The sequence below is a fragment of the Sinocyclocheilus anshuiensis genome, unplaced genomic scaffold (assembly GCF_001515605.1).
Source record: "Sinocyclocheilus anshuiensis isolate Anshui unplaced genomic scaffold, SAMN03320099.WGS_v1.1 scaffold598, whole genome shotgun sequence".
In the NCBI taxonomy this organism is placed as follows: domain Eukaryota; kingdom Metazoa; phylum Chordata; class Actinopteri; order Cypriniformes; family Cyprinidae; genus Sinocyclocheilus; species Sinocyclocheilus anshuiensis.
In genome coordinates this window covers 892239-906146 of record NW_015547660.1, presented here as the reverse complement: position 1 = coordinate 906146, position 13908 = coordinate 892239, and the positions used below count along the sequence as shown (strand labels likewise).

Here is a 13908-nt window from a genome sequence, read left to right as displayed (position 1 = left end):
CCCAGACCAAATCCTCATCACTTCTAACCTCACACTAACTCCTGACACAGCACACACTCCTCCGTAGGTCACCTTTCAACGTAACCTACGCTCACTTTCTCCCTCTCGCCTATCCTCTATGGTTTCAAGTCAAATGAAATGGCGCAAATCGAAAAACTCTACCGACCTTAGTGTGTATCAGTCACTCCTCTCTTCCTTCTCTGCAAATGTCTCCACTGCTAAAACGACATAATACCACAACAAAATTAACAACTGCTCTGACTTTCGCACACTTTTCAAAACTACTGTCTTTCTCCCCCTCCTCCATCAACTCTTACAGCTGATGACTTTGCAATTTTCTTCACAAATAAAACAAGAACCATCAGTGACCAGTTCCCCACACCACAAACTGATGATAACTTCATAACGACTAATACAAACTCTCTTTCATCCTTCTCTCCACTCTCGGATACGGACGTTTCCAAACTTATCCTTTCCAATCATTCTACTACTTGTCCACTTGATCCTATCCCCACTCACCTCCTTCAGGCCATTTCTTCTTCAGTCATACCTTCGCTTACTCACATTATCAACACCTCTCTTCACACTGGTACATTTCCCACAGCATTTAAGCAGGCTCGGGTAAGCCCACTGCTTAAAAAACCCTCTCTAAATCCAGCACTTTTAGAAAACTACAGACCGGTATCCCTTCTTCCATTCATTGCAAAGACACTTGTGTTCAACTAACTCTCTATGTTTCTTGCACAGAACAACCTCCTGGACAGCAACCAATCTGGCTTCAAAAGCGGCCACTCAACTGAGACTGCCCTGCTCTCGGTTACTGAAGCCCTGAGACTGGCAAGAGCAGCTTCCAAATCCTCAGTACTCATCTTGCTGGATCTATCTGCTGCTTTTGGCGCAGTTAACCACCAGATCCTCCTGTCCACCCTCAGAAAGATGGGCATCTCAGGAACCGCACTCCTGTGGTTCAAGTCTTACCTCTCAGGTAGGTCCTTCAGAGAGTCTTGGAGGGGTGAGGTTTTTTCAACTCAACCTTACTAAGACAGAACTGCTTGTGGTTCCAGCAAACCCATCGTTTCATCACAGCTGCTCTATACAGTTGGGTTCATCAACCATAACTCCTTCTAGGACAGCCAGAAACCTAGGAGTTATGATCGATGATCAGTAAAGCTTCACAGACCACATTGCTACAACGGCCCGGTCCTGCAGATTTGCCTTATACAACATTAGGAAGATTAGACCCTTCCTGTCAGAGCAAGCCACACAACTTCTTGACTGGAAGATAGACTGGACTATTGTAATGCTCTCTTGGCAGGCCTTCCCGCATGCACTATCAAGCCTCTGCAACTGATCCAGAAAGCAGCAGCTAGAGTGGTCTTCAATGAGCCAAAAAAAGCTCACGTTACTCCTCTCCTCATCAGGTTACACTGGCTACCAGTAGCCGCTCGCATCAAATTCAAGGTACTGATGCTTGCCTACAAGACAATCACTGGCGCTGCACCAATATTACTAAACTCGCTAGTTCAAACTTATGCGCCCTCCAGAAGCTTGCGTTCTGCAAGTGAAAGGTGCCTTGTGGTGCCATCCCAAAGAGGCACAAAATCACTCTCACAGACCTTTTCCTGGACTGTGCCCAGCTGGTGGCATGACCTCCCGATCTCAATTCGAACAGCTGAGTCTATAGCCATTTTCAAAAAACATCTAAAGACACATCTTTTTCGCCAGCACCTGACCAACTAATACTAGCACTTACCTATTCTATTCTGTTCTATTCCATTCTATTATAAAAAATAAAAAAACCTAGCTACGTGTACTGTGCTAGACTAACTGAGACTTGTCATGGCACTTGTATACTGTTGTTCTCTCGTTGGTCTGAATGCTTCTATTGTTCTTATTTGTAAGTCGCTTTGGATAAAAGCATCTGCTAAATGATTAAATGTAAATGTATATGAACCCTGTAACAGTTTTTGGTCCAAAACAGAATTTTGGTCATTTAATGCATTTTTATAAATTATACATCCCTGAAACTCTCCATGAATAAGGTACAATAATTAGAGGAAGTGTTTTAAAAACTCAACAACCCTTGGCAACAGGTGCAGTCCACCCAGATATGCAACATGTTTTGACTTGCTTATCAAACAAATGAAACTCTGAAATGACTCCAATTCCATCTATACAGAAATTTTCATTTGTGAATGAGACAAAATGTAATTTTGGAAAACAAAAACGCTTGTATCCTGGGAACTGTATTTTTTTGATAATTTCCATGAAACACAGATCCTCCATAGACCTACATTAGAAAAAAACAATAACATGACTAATAAAATGGCAGATATTCCGGTAGGCATTAAGATTAAGGCCAGGATTTAGCCAATCATAGATCTCCACACTAATGCAGAGTTTTCTGTGTCTTACTGTGGATCCAAATACAGAGAGATGTGAAGCCGTGAAACGAAAGACCACTCAATATCTGAAGAGAGCCGAGGAGATCTTCATCTCTTACTTACAAGACAACATCTCTAAATGATCCACTCATTTAGGAGTAGGTGACGAATGTGTAGGACAGCATATCTGTTTAGGCTTCCACTGAACATGTCTCTTTTTGGTTTGAGTTTTTTACTTTTGTAGCCACACTTTTATGTAGATGAAATGAGAAGTGAGCATTCTCTTATCCTTTCCTAAACCTCACATTACTCAATTGTTTTCTTTTATTTTTTTGTAAAACAAAACGTCACTTTGAATACTCAAGCTTTTTAAAGTTGGATAGCTTCTGATGGTTTGAATGTTTTGATCATTCATGAGTTGGAAAAATCGCTCTGAATGTGATATATCGTTGTAGGACTCGTCATAGGATTCTCATAGTGTTAAAGTGATTATTAAAACATTGTAGTTATTGTCCTTGGTGTGAATAGGCCTTAAATGGGTAGTTCTTTGCTGCAATGTGAGCTAGACCTTTGATGTTAAACAATATTCTGGCTATGTGAGGCTACATGGTCTGTTTATTTTTCTCTTGACACATGTTCTTTTCCTGGTCATTAGGGTTATAGCAGCTTGCGCTGTGTTCACCGGTGGAGAATCTGGCGATGTGCAAAGTCGTTGGAATCATTGATAAGGTATGTGTGAATTATCTGCTCCTCTCAGGCTCCTTGTGGTTGAAAACTAGCCAGTCATTTCTCTATCTTCCAGAAAGTTAATGTCTTTGGAAGTGCAATAGATATTAAAAAAGTCTTTTAGTTATCTGTATAGTAATCTTATAGTAATCTGTCTTCTACAGGTGCTGACGGTTGAAAGTCTGATAAGCAAGGAGACATTTATCGTTAAGGTAGGCATTTGAGACAGAAGTATTGTAGCGTATGGATTCCTTTCAGAAATGGTCTGACCACACCGCTGTGTGAGTGCCTGCTGGAATCAGGCCAGCCAACTGGATCCAGCTCTGGGAATACACTCACGTCTTCTGTTATTACTGCGAGTCTGTTTGGATTGATCCTGCTAAAAGCTGATCTGCCTGAATCCGAGTACAAACTCGTCTCGGGTTACTGAAACCAGACACTTGAGATATTAAGCTACAGCTTAAATAGATATCACAGAGACAGGTGGACGAAACAAAAATGCTAAATTTTGAATCAGCAGAAACTAAAGGAAATTCAAAATGCTACCATGATGTTCAGATACTTTGCAATTTCGAATAATAAATCACATTATTAAAAGAAATAGTCAACATCGTAATCCAGAAATCACTTTATTTTCTGTAAAGAGAAATTCTGAAACCATCATCTTGCAGTTACATTACCTTTTGGAACAGGCGTTACACTACAAAAAAGGCTTATCTTACTTAGTATTTTATTTAGTAAATACTAAGTATTTACTTGGTAAGCAAAACGACATAAGATATTTAGTCTTGTTTCCAGGGGAAAAAAAATTAAATGAGGTGCATTTTGCTTAAAACAAGTAAAATGATCTGCCAGTGGGGTAAGTAAAATATTCTTAAAGGTGACATATCATAAAAATCTGACTTTTCCAGTTTTTAAGTGCTATAATCAGGTCCCCGGTGCATCTACCAACCAAGGAAACGTGAAAAAGTTAAACCCAGTAATTTGTTTTGGTAAGCCTTTTTCTGCAAGCGTCTGAGAAAACGAGCGTGTCTGATTTTGCTCCCCTAGTCACGTGGCAAAGGATCTCATTATAATATTACCGCCCCATGATCTGTAAGTTTACACCCAAGGCACCGTCATTTTGATTTCGCAAGCGACAACGGTGCACCAGCTCTAATGCCATGGCAAAAGTTTGAGCAAAAAATGCTAACTGTTCTGTCTTTGGCTGCACAGACGAGGACCGAACATTGTTTAGAGTGCCAGCCTCAGAGACAAGAGACAAGAGAGCAGTGGATTTATTGATTTATTTATGTATATTGCTGTATATTGCTGCTGCCACACAGATCTAAAATAAACATGCAGTATTTTGAGCTGAAACTTCACAGATACATTCTGGGGACACCAGAGACTTATATTACATATTGTAAAAAGGGGCATAATATGTCTCCTTTAAAACAAGATAATTTTAGATTTATATTTATTCATCTGGCAGACGCTTTTATCCGAGCAAATTTTACTTACCCCACTGGCAGATAATTGTACTTGTTTTAAGCAAAATGCACTTAATTTAGTTTTCCCCCCAAGTAACAAGACTAAATATCTTATGTAATTTTGCTTACCAAGTAAATGCATCTTAATTTAATAATTTTTTTGATATTTTTACTAGAAACAAAACAAAAATACTAAGTAAGATAAGCCTTTTTTTGCAGTGTATGTCACAAGCACAATTATGTTGCCTTAAAAGGCTGTTTGAAGAGGCAGCTCACTAGGTTTAGGAACAGAGCCTAATTCTAGTGTGTTACCTGTAAAACCGAAAAATTCTGCTTGCTGGACAGAGTTTACCGAAGTCGAGCTGGGAGAGTCGTGAGAGGTCGACCATCATTCCTCAGGGAGTGCCCTTCATGGTGAAGCTGCTAAAATAGTATGTCAGTGAAGACACCGTGTTCCTTCATCTAGAACATGTTCAAGGTGAGTTAATTCAGGTTATTTCTGTAGCACTTTTCACATTGTATATTTTTCTAAAGCAGTTTGACAGAATTCAAGACAAAAACGGATAATAGCAAGGAAAAATATCCTACGTAGTTAATGAGGAACAAACCTTAAAAGGAACCAACACTCTGCTGGGGAACCCAATCTTATGAAATTAATTTGAGAATTGTCCTTGTTAAAAAGATGGGTTTTCAGTCTGCACTTAAAATGAAAGTGTATTTGTGTCTCAAACATCACCCAGAAGGCTATTCCAGAGTTTTGTATTCATATATGATAAGACCCTACATCCTTTATAGACAGTTCATTCAGAAGCCATTGGTCCAGTGTTTCCCATCCCTGTTTCTGGAGGCACTCCAACAGTATGCATTTTCAAACTCTTAAACTCAAAAATGCCTGATTCAACTCATCAGCCCATTAGTAGGGAGTACAAGACCTGAAATGGATGGGTCAGATAAGAGAGACATCCAAAATGTGTACTGCTGTTGTGCCTTCAGGAACAGGGTTGTGAAACACTGCTTTGGTCCAATGACAGAGCCTTGCGGCACTCCATTTTTAACCTGTGTGAGGTGGGCAGCTTGTCATCATAGAGGTAGTGATCTGATAGGAAGGATCTAAACCACACTAAAGCCTGTTCACAAGTACCAACATGATTCTCAACACAAATCCAAAACAATATTATGCTCTACACCAGAGGTGTTCAATCCTGGTCCATGGAAGGCTACTTACTATCCTGCAGAGTTTAGCTCCAGCCCTAATCAAACAGACCTGAACAAGCTAATCAAGGTCTTCAGGATTACTAGAAAGCTACAGGCAGGTGACTTTGTCAAGATTGGAGATAAACCCTGCTGGAAAGTGGACCTCGAAGGCTAGAGTTGAGAACCCCTGCTTTTAGGGTCATTAGCCCTCCAGAAGCAGAATTGGACACCCCTGTTCTGTAGTATCCAAATCAGTGCTGAAGTCTAATAATGAAAGGGATGTACTAGAGTCAAGAGATAATACTCAGGGAAAATGTTAAGCATTGCTGATGCAGAGTTTATACATGGTGTCGTGGTGTGAATGAGAACATCATCACGCACAGGTGTTGTGCTTCTGTGATCAGTGTGGCAGCGGTGTTTCCAGGGCGACGCTGATCTGGACTCGGGATACTCGCCACATTCTCCCCCCCAGGCATCGCCCTGGTCCTGTGGGGAAACACACAACTCGTTGTGGGGGTAATACGGAGGGGGGATTTGAGGTTACCTGCCAAACCTGCCCAACCGGACCAGCCCCGGGAGAGACCGTCCGCATTCCCGTGATCGGCCCTGGCCCGATGTTGTACCTGGAAGCAGAAGTCCTGGAGTGCGAGGAACCACCGCGTCACCCGGGCGTTCGTGTCCGTCGCCCTGGACATCCACTGTATGTTATCCACATCCACTGTATGACATCCATGGCGCATGGTCGGTGACGAGGGTGAACCGGTGGCCCCAGAGATAGTATTTCAACTCCAGGACCAGCCCGGGAGGGCTCGATGATTCCCAGTTGGAGCATCTTCTTGACTTCCTCCTCTATAGCCAGCCGGCGAGCTTCTGGTATCCGATAGGGCCGCTGCCGGACTACGACTCCTGGTGGTGTGCGGACCTCGTGCTCAATGACCGTGGTTCTACCCGGGGTCTCACTGAACACATCCCGGAACTGACTGACCAGGGCCTCGAGCTCCGCTTTCTGGGTCGCCGACAGCTGCGGTTCCACATCCACTACTGGGGGCCCGGTATGGGCTAGGCCGAACGAGCCCCCGGTCGTGACCTGGGAAAACACATCAAGGTAGACAGATGGTAGATTAGCGTGCTGACACTCACCCTCCCTCTCGCTGTCCGTCGCTAGGTAGGCCGGCCTTGGGCTGGGAGGTCCCCGACGGGTTCGCCGTGGCCCGTTCCGGGCGGTACTGCCTGGCATCCTGGGTCCGAGGAGGAGCTTCTGGAACCCCGGCCAGTCCCGTCCCAGGAGCAGAGGTATGGGGAGATCCGGCACAATGCCCACCTCGATGGCCCAGGTCCCGGTCTTCGCTGAGATCCGCACTGTACGGGCCGGTACATAGCGGGTGTCTCCGTGCACACATGTCAGCGGCAACTTGGATTTCTGCTCGGGCCTTGGTCGTACCAGGGACGGTTGCACGAGGGTGACTGAACTGCCGGAATCCAAGAAGGCCTGTACTGGTTTCCCTTCCAGCTTGACCATCCTGCTGGGGCCCGGGGAAAGTCCGTCCTGATGCAGGAAACACCCCGCCATCCAGGCCCGAAGGAGAAACAAGCATTAATGTCGCCTGGAGCTCCGGGGTGCCTTCCCGCTGGTGTCTCTTCTCCTGGCTTTTATGGCCAGCGGGAACGAGCTCCAGGTGTGCCACTCATCACGCACAGGTGTTGTGCTTCTTTGATCATTGTGGCAGCGGCGTTTCCAGGGCGACGCTGATCTGGACTCAGGATACTCGCCACAATGGGAATATTGTTTGTTGCACACACTCAGAAAAAAAATACTGTCTGAGTTTCACTGTACCAGGATCAAACTCGGATATTCTAGGATTCAGCATTGCATCTCAGATTACTCCAGCCTCTTTATTTGGTGAAAACGCACAACCAACCCTTTGCAGCACGGTTGATGTTCTTCCACAGAGAGTGCGGATAGTTCCCAACACATCACATTTACCTCCACGAAACCAAGCGCATGATGGATTTCCTCATGAACAAGGTGTCACTAACTGTAAACCCAGTGGAAATGGACAGATTTCACAGTTTGTGGCTGAATTGAGCAAAGTCAGTTCTCATCGCAATCCATTTGAAGTTTGTGGCTGAATTGAGCAAAGTCAGTTCTCATCACAATCCATTTGAATGTACACCTCAAAAACAAGAAAGTATCTCTTTAGACTTTACAAAGATGACTTCTCGGGTGAACACTGGTGAGATGGTGAGGGAGGTTGGCAAGGAGGACACGGAGAATTGGCAGTTCTTCAACTCTTCATTTAAACAACCACAAGTTGGCATGATCTCCTGTCCGTCAGCACCTACCACAAACAACTTCTGTTGGAGCGAGACTGAACTAGAGCAGCAGGTGAAGGTGGACGGCTTGGGCCATTACCCCCAAATTAAGGCCAAGAACTTCAGTGCCAAATCGAAGTGTGGTAGACGGGGACTCCCTGAGGATGAGGTGCGACTGTGGGGGGCTCCGATTCTGTTGTCCTTGGAAAGTCTTCATGAGCAGGGCATTGTGTGCCAGGACCTTAACCCACGAAATATTCTACTCCGCAATAGTGGTATGTCTCCTGTTGGAAAGTCTTTATCCTTAGTCAGGGCTCTTTACCTCTAGTTCTGGAGGGCTACCATCCTGCACAGTTTAGTTCCAATCTGCTCCAACACACCAGAAACAGCTAATCCGGCTGGTATTCGGTAATGCGATAAATCACGGTAATGTATATGCACGCTATTGTTATCGCGGACACTTCAAAATACCGTGAATAATTATAGATCCAAATGTAGATTTTTAGAACGTGCATTAGCTGCTTTTTCATCAAAGTACACTGCGTGTATGCTGTGTAAAAGAGCCTTGTGCACTCTAATGTAAACAATCCCCACATGGAGGAGAAGCATGGCGGAAGGAGGAACGCTGCCAACAATTTATCCCCCTTCTAAAAGGGTAAAGTCAGTGGTTTGGAAATATTTTGTGTTCCAAAAAAATGCAGAGGGACTGCTGGCCGAAGACGGTTTCCCTTTATGTAAGACATGTGGACGGAAAGTGGCAGCGAAACACGGGAACACGTCTAACATGTTCGCTCATCCTTGTGACAACCATTCAGTGCAATTCAGGGAGATAAAGGTAAGTTTACTTCTCGTTTCCGTGTTGAACACCAAATAAAAACAACTAGTTGAATGACGGGATGTTAAAATTACGTGAACTGTTATTTCCATTTGCCATGTAGCTTGTTTCAACGTAGTTTAAGAGTTAGCTAGAACTCCACTAGCTATGCTAAAGTTTGTCATGTATTTTAACAACTAAAATACAATAATCAGTTAAAAGTAAGTTGTACAATTAATAATGACAGTGTGCCAGAATAATTATTTTGATTGTAAGTTGATGGAATGCAACACAATTGTACAGTCTGCCACACAGTGTAGGTGAACTTGCTGTTTATAAATGTTTATCTAGCTATATTAGCTAACCTGTTGGCTTGTTATTCAGAAGAAAATCAGAATCAGAATCAGAATCAGAATGAGCTTTATTGCCAAGCAAAACATCAGAATAGTCGAAAACCGGTGAAATATCGGGTGGTGTGTACTTCCGAATGTCCAGCAATTCGTCTCTGGTGAAACTGATTGCAGGGATATAACTAAAGACAGGACAAACTAACAAAAACATAAAAAGAACTGCGGAGCACGCCACGGAGGCAGCCATCAGCGTCGGCGCCATCGTTACTAAATTGACAGAGGGGTCTTTAGAGGTGCAGTCATTGGTGTACAGGGAGAAGAGCAGTGGAGAGTGTATTGCAGTACTACTGTTGTACAGACAGTAAGTTAGTATGTGTCAGTAATGCTCATTTAAATATCTAGATCTTATTTGTATATTTGGCTATATATCTAAATTGTTGATTAAACTATTGTACTGCAAGAGAGCATGCAAGTATCATCATTGTGTCTTTTTCCATTACTATTATGGAATGAAAGAATTATATTTATTTGGAATATAATTTTTAAAATCATATTTAATCAAACAAACAAAAAATAACATTTTCAATTTCAGCATTACTTTGCATGTCTGAACAGCATCTTTGTACATTTTTAGAGGTATGGAGTTATATTTTTCCTGTCTATTTTACAGAGTAGCCATGCATCTAGCAGTGCTGGTTCATCTTCAGCTGAAGCCATCGTTCAGCCAACAGTCAAAGAGGCATTCCAGCATCAGGCTTCATATGGACCCTCATCTCATCGGGCCAAAGAAATCAATCATGCCATAGCATATTATATTGCCAAGGACATGATACCAATTCACACAGTAGCAAAACCAGGATTTCAGAAACTGATGAAGACTACAGTTCCACTTTACAAAGTTCCCTCAGAGAAGTTTTTCTCAAAAACAAAATTACCCAGAATATACAACAGTCTAAAAGAGGAAGTTGGCAAACGTATAGCCCAGGGAAAATGGTATGCAGCAACCACTGACCTATGGATCAGCAGTGGAGGAAGTGGTCACCCATATACAAGCTTCACCATCCACTACCTCTTAGATTGGAAACTTCAATCAGATTTTTTTAATTTTTTGATAACATGTTACAAGAGTGGGGTATCAACAAAGACCGTCTTGTCAGTGTTACAACTGACAACGCTACCAACATGAAAAAGGCATTCGAGAGTGAGACCACCTTCCCCTGCCAGTGGTTTGGATGTTTTGGCCACAACTTGAATCTGGCCATTTCTAAAGCTCAGAGGGTGGACACAGCTGTCCGAGCTTGTCGACATTTGGTGCAGGGATTTTCAAGAAGCTGGAAGAGAAGAAGAGAGCTCAGGAATAAACAAGAGTCCTTAAACATCCCTCAGAGGTCACTCATCCATGATGTAGTCACTCGATGGGGATCGACTCAGAAAATGCTGCAGAGGTTTATTGAACAACAGCAGGCAGTCTGTGCTGTACTGGCAACTGAGAGAGGGGCATGACATTTGATGCAAAGTCTTAAAAACCCTTGAACCACTCAGTGCTTTCACTGATGCTTTGGCCTCAGAGAGCAGAGTAAGCCTGTCAGCCCTGAGGCCGGTGCTAAGTCACACCATCTCAGACATTATTGAGGTGAAAAACGAAGACAGTGCCCTTACCAAAGACCTGAAAAGGTTAATGAAGTCAGATTTTGAGTCCAGGTACACTGATGACGCAAAGAAGGTGATGGACTTGACAAGCTTTGTTGATCCGCGGTTTAAGGGAAGCTTTTCTGATCACCTTGAAGCCACAGTGAACTTCTGCATTGAGGAGGCCTCAAAACTGACAGAGATGACAACACGGAGCTCAAGCCAGAAAAAGTGAACATGCTCACATTTTTTGCACTTTAATCTGGAGGACTAAAACATGGCAGACCAGAAGAGATCCCAGGAATTGGTTGGAAATGTTTGTTGTTGATACTTTTGCTCTTAAATATATTTAAAAACAAATAACAAAAGTTGTTCTTTTGTTCAGTTTGCACTTTATTCTGTTTGATGCAAATGCTCACTTTATGCATTATTATTGTGTGGTGTTTTATTTATTTATTTGTATTTAAATGTTTGAGGTACTTTTTGTTATTTAAAATAATTAAAGTTGTTTCTAGGAGGAAAACACTGAAGTTGGTTTATTTTTTAACCAGTTTTTTTTCCAATGGAATTGAATACCGTGATAATACTGTTTACCGTGATAAAACCTTAATCAATTAATCGGGAAAAAAATGTATTTCTTTATCTTTTATAGTAAATGAAATGTTCACCCAAAAATCATCATTAATTCACTCATGTAAATTAGATGTTCCCACTGATTTTTCCATACAAAGAAATGAATTGCGAATTATACTTTCAAAACCTGAAAAGTGTAAAAATATCATGCTTCAGTTATAAAAAAGCCAGCTTTACCATTAACAATGCTAGCCTTATTATCACATCATCGTTACTAAACTGTATTGGTTCTTTACCGTTGGATTTAGCTTTAGGTCTTTTTGACTGCAAATGAGACTTGAGAGGTGAAGCGAAGAGGGAAAATTGTTGGTAATTAATGAATAAAATTTCAGACTGTCCCTCACACAAAGCATCGTATGACTTCAGAAGACTTGGAATATAGGACTTATTGACTGCTTATTTACTTTTATGAAATGTTTTTGTCCTTTTCGGTGCTTGACAGTGTAAATCACCTTTCAGTTTCATTGCATGGAAAAAGCAGCTTGGACATTCTGTCTAATATCTCTTTTTGTGTTTCACAAAAGAAAGACAACAGCAGTTTTTAGTATTTTCAAATGGTTGCTCAAACATATTGCACACAGGTGAGGCGTGTCTTACGTACTTTGGACAGTGGACAGAAGTTCAGCCTGAAATTGACCCGAAAGCAATGGAAGAGATGTACTGTGCACCAGGTGAAACATTTCAAATGGTTTTTCACGATTACTAACAGATTCTGTTCTCTTGAGATGTAATAGGAAGTTGTATTTGTTTTTACTGATTTGGCGCAGAGATTGGAGGCGTGTCAAAAATCACCAAGGCGTGTTTGATTGAGTCTTGGAGCTTTATTATATGAGCTTATTACTGGCACGGTAAGCAGTTCTTTTTATTCCTGGTTTAAAATTAACGATCTTAAAACTAAACCATGAATGACTAAAAATGGCTCAGATGGTTGGATGAGAGTCCTTTGCTGTGTTATGTGTTTTGCCATATTATTAGGCTGTTGAAGTATTATAGCAGTTCCCAAAAATCTACTACTTCAATTAAAAATGCACCAAAATCATCTTGACCATCTTGAGAGGAGAGCGTGTTTTCATTTGTTCACCTCTGTTTCTCCGCAGCCCCTGTGGCAGTGCCACCCTACAGGTGTTCACCCTCACACTCCGCTCCATATCCCAGAATTCCTCAGTGCTGCAGCCACCTCGCTTCTCACCGAGGTACCTGCTCTCTCAATGCAAACTCATAGATAGTATGCTCAGTGTTTGCAGGGCAGGACCTCTATATGCTCTTGAAAACAAAGAAAGTACACAGAGCATGCTTATGAAATGACATCAAACGCTGATATGTTGCAGTAGAGTTGAGGCCGCTGCCATTTCTGTGTTTACATGATGTCACAATGATGGAGCCTTCATGACATTTTTGTAATTATGAGTTTAATTAAATGCGTAATTATGGTTGCTGTGAACGGACTTGAATGCAGCATAACTCTTTGGGTTTATGGGTTGGACCAGACAAGGTCAGAGGAGCTTCGATGGACCTCTTCATTAACCTATGTGTCATCAAGACTTCTTTCTCGAGTTCAACTTGACAATACACACTTTAAACAGTTTCTTTAGCTTGACATGAGACCTCACTGTGTGTGTTGACTTACATTTTATTATGCAGTTTACATTGCATTAAAATCAGACGAGGACCCCAAATCCAGACTCGCATCTGCAATTTGTCTTGCATGAATACTGTATGGAAAAACATACATAAATATGTCTTTAAATAGGTGTTTGCATATAAATGTGTCTTAGCAGTGAGTGGACACAACCACCCTACAATGATAAAAACCCATTCACTCCCCAAAACACCTAAACAGTCAAAATGATCAAACGTTTTGATTTTCTGCGCAGTATGATGTCATACTGCTCAGGCCCCGCCCACTTCCGTTGACAGACTGTCCCATATTTGCATATCTCCACCCTTTCGTAGTTGGATGTAAAAGTGAATGTAAGAGTCTTTTCATTTTCACGCAGTGGATTAGTTTTCTTTTTGATGGTAGCGTGCCACAGAATACCCAAAAAATAGAACAGAGGGGCGGGGTTTAAAGAGACATGCACTGAAACGGCTCGCTGTGACTGTTTCTGACGAGGTAAAAGAGTGTTGTTTTGCATGACCACTGAGGAATTTTATACAAAGTATGATACAGACATATCATGAAGACCCTAAAGAATAATACCAAATTGTGGAAAATGGGCATTCAATGTCCTCTTTAAATAATACGTGATATTACAGGCCATGAAATACTAAGAACATGGATGAATGAAGCTTGAAAGCATTGTAAATTATACTGATCAGTTATACCTATGCATAATCTGTGCTCTGTTTGTGGTGTATGCCTGTCTTGTTCTAATGCTTGATTTCTGTTGTCT

At 42.0% G+C, this 13908-nt stretch overlaps 1 pseudogene; it reads left to right on the top strand.

The window, feature by feature from the left end:
• The first annotated feature begins 2392 nt into the window (after positions 1-2392).
• LOC107702230 (uncharacterized) lies at positions 2393-13786 on the top strand (annotated as a pseudogene).
• The last annotated feature ends 122 nt before the right edge of the window (positions 13787-13908 follow it).